Source organism: Dryas octopetala, chromosome 1 (assembly GCF_963921425.1).
Source record: "Dryas octopetala chromosome 1, drDryOcto1.1, whole genome shotgun sequence".
NCBI classification, from domain to species: Eukaryota; Viridiplantae; Streptophyta; class Magnoliopsida; order Rosales; family Rosaceae; genus Dryas; species Dryas octopetala.
This window is the reverse complement of record NC_141366.1, coordinates 32,171,895-32,177,899: the sequence shown is the minus strand read 5'-3', so window position 1 is coordinate 32,177,899 and position 6,005 is coordinate 32,171,895. Positions and strand designations below refer to the sequence as shown.

Here is a 6,005-nt window from a genome sequence, read left to right as displayed (position 1 = left end):
TGTCTAGAATTATAATGGGATGACACATGTTGTTGCCTACTTTGTTTTACGTTGTGTAGATCTTACTAGCTAGGTGGGAGGCTCATGTATGGCTTCAACAATTGTTTCAATTGGATTGTAACTCTTGTTTAGTTTTCTTCAATAAAGTATATCTTTCAATAAATAGAAAACAAAAATCAGTAAAACATTTCAATATTACATAATGATCAATTTAAATTTTCTTTTTTCATAAAGGTCAATGAGTTGAAATTTTATCCCACTTTAGTCATTAAGCTCAATCCACTTACTGATGTCATGTATTTTGATGCATTGGAAAATTCTAATTCGCCTATTCTGTTTTTTTTTTTTATTACTTATAGATGTAAAATTACGATGTTACCCTTGATTTGGTTTCGGATATAAAAATGAAGTTTAGGGTTTAGAATTAGAATTCTGCACAAAACCCAAAAGCTAAACTCTAAGCCGTTTTGGTACACAGCAATCAAATATAAACTTAATACAAATCTAAATATGCATAATAATGTATGTTTATCAGGCTCCTTCTGTTGAGGTATACCTCAACATAAATAAGTTGAGGTATACCTCAACAGAAGGAGCCTGGTATGTTTATTATTAATATATTGTAGTTTTTTTTTTGTCAATGATGACTAAATTAAAATTATGATTTATTGTAATTGGCCTTAAGTAAAATAGGGTAAAAGGCTTTTAAAAGGTCCACACTCATCAGCCCATAGTCACAGGCAGGCCCACAGCCCAGATTCATAAAGAAGGTGATGCATTACTGTTGACTGTGATTAGTGATAGTTAGATCCGTCAATCGTGGGTGTGTGTTCGTTCATCATCAGACATTAATGGCTGATGAAATTGAAAGTAGCGAAAGTGAGGTTAAGCTGCTACTAAGTGTCTAAAGTTCCAACACATTTATGGTGTCTAAAGTTCTGTGAGGTCCGTTTATTTTAATTTCAGTTGATCATTTTCAAGAGAATTCCATATTACCTACAATGCTTGGAACCTTTCAACACATTTGTTATTTTCCATGAGTCCGCTGTCATGGTTGAAATTTTTGGGTTTGTAAAATCTAATTGCAGGTGCTAGTAGTCCAAGAAAAGACTGGACGGTTACAGGGGACGGGGGTGTGGAAATTCCCTACTGGAGTTGTGGATGAGGTGTGTGCATTTTAGGAAGCATTGTTTTAATTGTCAAAGCAATGGAGTGTAGTTTTGTCTAACTGATATATTCATATTTTACATAACTAATCTATCTTTATTTGCTTTGTTTTTATGATTAATTGGTTAGTTTGATGTATTTTGTGAGAATTTTGAAGGAATTTACATTTTGGGACAAGTTATAGCTAAAAGGAGTAAAAAGGAGAGTCACACCAAAGAATTTGTACATTGCAACCTCTGCTGCCTTTTGCCCAAGCTCAATGATAGAAAAAGGGAAAGAAGATGTGGCTGTCACGTGGCCTAATATCAACCAAAAGAATTGTGGGCCACCCAAATTCAGAAGATAAGCTAAACTCTCAAGCCATGTGCGTGTTCCTCTGTTTCTAATTACCAAACAATGCAATTGCATATCAGTTGAGAGGCCAAAGCTTTCCTAGTCGGTGAGGGACTCTTTCTAAATTAGGAAGATTAGGATTTGGGCCATCTGATGAGGAAAAGAATCCTTCTTGAGCTGGGGAACCCGTGTTCCAAGGGAAGAAAAGAGAAGGCTTTGGCCCTGCTATATAATTGGTGCTGGCATCGTGAAGAAGGGGCGGCTTTTTGGCTGGAGTTTGCGGAAGAATAAAAAGTGCTGGTGTGGAGCAACATCAAGTCTTGTATCTTGAATTCTTTCTATGGCTTTTCCCATGATGGTTTTTGCTAGATTTGTCATGAATTAAATTCTTTTGCTAGGGCTACGATGTAGCCTAACCATGAGTACCTAATTTCTATAGATTTTATCAATTCCCTATGTCCACTTCATGTTGAGTATTTGTTGCTGTTCTTAATATATTGAATATCTGGCCAATATTTAATAGATTTGATGATCCAAACGGAAACTGAAGGGAGATGTTTGGTGATTGCTTCTTGTAATAAATACCATGTCTTGAATGAGTACCCGAGAGGGACTAACATGATTCATGTAGTTTTCTTGCAGGTTTTCCATAGTACGTAATGAGTTCTTAATTTTCTGAATTCGTTGCTTGAGGGAGAATGGGTTGTTAATTAAGAACACTTTTGGTTGAGCCTGAGAGGGGATATTGAATGAGTTAGGGAAAACCACTGTCAACATGGAGAGTAATTAGGATTGATAAAAGAGTAGGAACTAGGTGGGATTGGTTAAGGTGAAATCGGAGACCCTAGTATTTTATAAAATTGATTCTCATCTGTTAATTTGTTTGTTGTTCGTTTTGTTTGCTATTTTAATTAATTAATCAATCATCTTCATAATTTGACTGTTCAGATAAATTTAGGATTAATCATAATTGGTAGTTAATAGGTGAATTAAGCGGTCTCTGTGGGTACGATACTCGATTTATCATTATATTACTTGTGCGAATTGTGCGCTTGCAATTATTTCACAACACTAACCCATATATTAAGCTTTATCGTCTTCAGGGAGAAGATATCTATGCAGCTGATGTGAGAGAAGTCAAAGAAGAAACAGGAGTAAGTTGTTACCATGCAATTACACTTCAGAAATTTGAGTGCAATTTTGTTTTCATTTTTTCGTGTTTTTTGTTGTTTCAGATTGACTCAAAATTTATGGAAATTATAGCATTCAGGTATGATGTTTGCTTAAGATAGATAAACTACTTTAGTTTAGATTTAACCATCACGATCGAGTCTATGAAGTGGATCAAGGCACACTTAAGTTTATAAGCTAGAATTAATATGAAAAATTATATAATGATTTGCTATGAGCATGAAACTAATAGATGCAATGCCCAACTAAGTCTTAAGTTCTTAACTCATTTTTTACTAGGCCATGCTACCTAGAGTGCTATTGGGTTTAATGACTTCTAATTATTCCTGAGACCTGACTGCATTATATATGTTAGCAAATATTGTGATATAAATCTCATTGCTTTTCTCTTTAGAAGTTTTATCTTTTGATTCTCATTGTTCATTTATGATGTTTACTTTTTGGTTCTTTTAATTTTTTGTAAATTATATTCTTCTGACCTGTTCACATAATCTGCAGACAAAGCCACAAGTCGTTCTTTGAGAAGTCAGATTTATTTTTTGTATGCATGTTGCAACCCGGCCCTCTCCTTTGACATCCAGAAGCAAGAACAAGAGATAGAAGCAGCCCAGGTAACTTTAGGTTAAGGGAGGCTGATATGAATAACCTTAATTTATTTTTATCTTGACAGCGTTTTAAAACACCCTTTTACAGATAGAGGAACTGCCAGATACTCATTTAGTTAGTAATTTAAAATGTGTATGCTCATTTAGTTAATTTCCATATGTAAATTTGGGTGCTGCAAAAATCTTGGCTGAGAATAAGAGAAGGCAAAATCTAACAGCAACCATAGTAGCTCCTGAACTTTGTCCGTAAACTTGTTTGTAATGGCTTGCAGTGGATCCCATTTTGGGAATATGCAGCTCAACCATTTGTCCAGGAAAACGAGCTTCTAAAGTACATCACTGAGATATGCAAAGCCAAGATTGATGGAAAGTATTCTGGATTTTCTCCAGTACCTACAATAAGTTTTTCTGATGAGAAGAGTTGTACTTGAATAGTAGCGAGACACCGAAGAGAGACAGTAAAGTCTGATTATCATCCCTTGAAACTCTACACTTCAGAAAGTGTTTTTTTTTTTTTTTTTTTGGTAACCAACAAACAAATCAAATTTGTGTTCTCCACTTTTTTAAAATATACTGATCATACATTCATACCCCATTCTGAACTTCTACGACAACACGTAAAAATGATAGTTAAATGACAATTTTAAAAAGGGAATGCATTGTCTTTAGTCTTTATTATGGTTATTTTGATATTTGGCGTTTCATGGAAGTATGGATGATGGTTAATTTGGATAAAAAAAATTACGATTGCATATGGCAGGTTTGAAACGAGTTTTTCAGTTTTGATAATCTTTTGTGTAAAATGATTATTTTTTAAAATTATGGTTGGTATATATGACCCGACCTTCACGTTATCAACCAACTGGAGAAAAACTTCGGTGGGGAAGTCTCCTGCCACCTCATCTGATGAGTGGCACAACCATTCACTTAAAATGTGACTTGTTTTACTTTAGGCTTTTTTGCACTAATACCAATCATATACCACCCAAACAAAAAATTTTGTATTTATCACCTAAATTTATAACAAGGTGACAATATGACACTTAGAGCAATTCCAATAGGTTAGCTATCTCTCTCTCCCTAGTTATATTAGTTGATTTCCTCCTAAAATCATGCTCCAACATATTAGCTATCCACTTAGTTATTTTAGAAATTGTTTTTTCATTAGCTAAATATAGTTGAGAGGAGAGAGAAAATAACTATAGCTAAAGTTTTCCAACGGATATAAATTTTGAATTATTTAAATGAAATTTGATCCTTAATTGTACGTTCAACCCGGCCATTCTCTCCCAACCTCACTCTTCTATCACCCACCTTTGTTCTACTCATCAAGTCAGTTTTTCTACGTTTTAGAATAAACAAGATTTTTACATTTCTAAATACATTGTTGATTTCATATTCTGTTTGTACTATATGATTTTATTTTGATTTAGTTTATTCTTGGGTATGGATCCATGTTTAGCTAGGATTTTGGCAATATGAGTTGGGTTTTGGGTAGGGGGATGGTCATTTTCTGTGATGGTATCTTTGGGTATGATATACCATTTGTATTTGAATTTGGTGATTTTGGTGACCAGCAACTCTATGGCACTCAATTGTAGCACGGCCTTTAATAGAACCAAGACGTCGTGATTTTCCTCTCTTTTCTTCTATTCACGTAAGCGAAGATTCTTCATATTCATCATCAACATCTTCATCATCATCATTGTTCATATACATATCACATAAATAATGACTTCCAGATAAACGATGTGCCATAAATGGTACTAAAAAAAGAGAGTTTACAGAGAAATGAAGTTGAAATATGAGAGAGAGAGAGAGAGAGAGAGAGAGAAATCTGGTTTACTGTTGGGGGAGTGAGGATATGGCGTTATAAAAATAGCTGTTAGAGCAAATTATTATCACATTATCACATTTAAAGAAATAGTCAAACATTTATTGTTAGCTAAAATAAAGAAGGTTGTTAGACTAAGATTTTAAAATTAGTTAGCTAAAATAGGTTTTTAACTTTTTTTGCACAAATTTGGCTAGATTATAGGTAACCTTGTTGGAGTTGCTCTTATAGTGACATTTTCTATTAAATCATCAACTTTTTTCTTAGACTTTTCATTTTGTCCTTCAGTACAATTTTTTTTTAAACAGTCCTTCAGTACAATCAAGGGTTTAAATTTCGATTTTTAGGGGTGTCGAAATCGAAACCTATATTTGTTAAATTTTTGGGATAATTTCGGCGAAATTTTCGCTGTGATCTGGTTTTGGATTTCTGGGTTTTTGGAGAGGAGGCTGGGTTTTGGGAGAAAAATGGGGCAGCGGCAGGGGCGAGATCGAGGGAGAAAGAGGAGGGGCGGCGGCAGGGGATGGCAGGGGGAGATCGACGGAGAAAGAGGGGGCGGTAGGGGGGAGAAAGATCCGGCAAGGGGGGCGACGGCAGGGGGCGGCAGGGGGGGCGACAAGGGTGGCGACGGCAGGGGGAGTCTCGGGGAGAGAGACATGGTGGATTGGTGATGGATTGGAGAGAGAGAGAGAGAGAGAGAGAGAGAGAGAGGATGAAGAAAGGAGACAGTGGAGGCGTGGAGGCGTGGAGTTGGAGACTCGGGGGAAAAGAAAGGAGAGGGAAGGAAAGAAAGAAAAAGAAGAAAAAAAAAAAGAAAGGAAAAAAAGAAAAAGAAGGAAAGAAAAAAAGAAAAAAAAAAGTAAAAAAGAGAAAAA

General features: G+C 35.3%; 1 pseudogene across 1 annotated transcript; it reads left to right on the top strand.

Moving 5' to 3' along the window:
• The first annotated feature begins 851 nt into the window (after positions 1–851).
• Positions 852–3,891, top strand: LOC147299832 (nudix hydrolase 2-like; annotated as a pseudogene). The gene is made up of 6 exons (XR_015120400.1): positions 852–884; positions 1,089–1,166; positions 2,604–2,654; positions 2,736–2,770; positions 3,190–3,302; positions 3,569–3,891. The product of XR_015120400.1 is annotated as a nudix hydrolase 2-like (transcript).
• Positions 3,892–6,005: the final 2,114 nt, after the last annotated feature.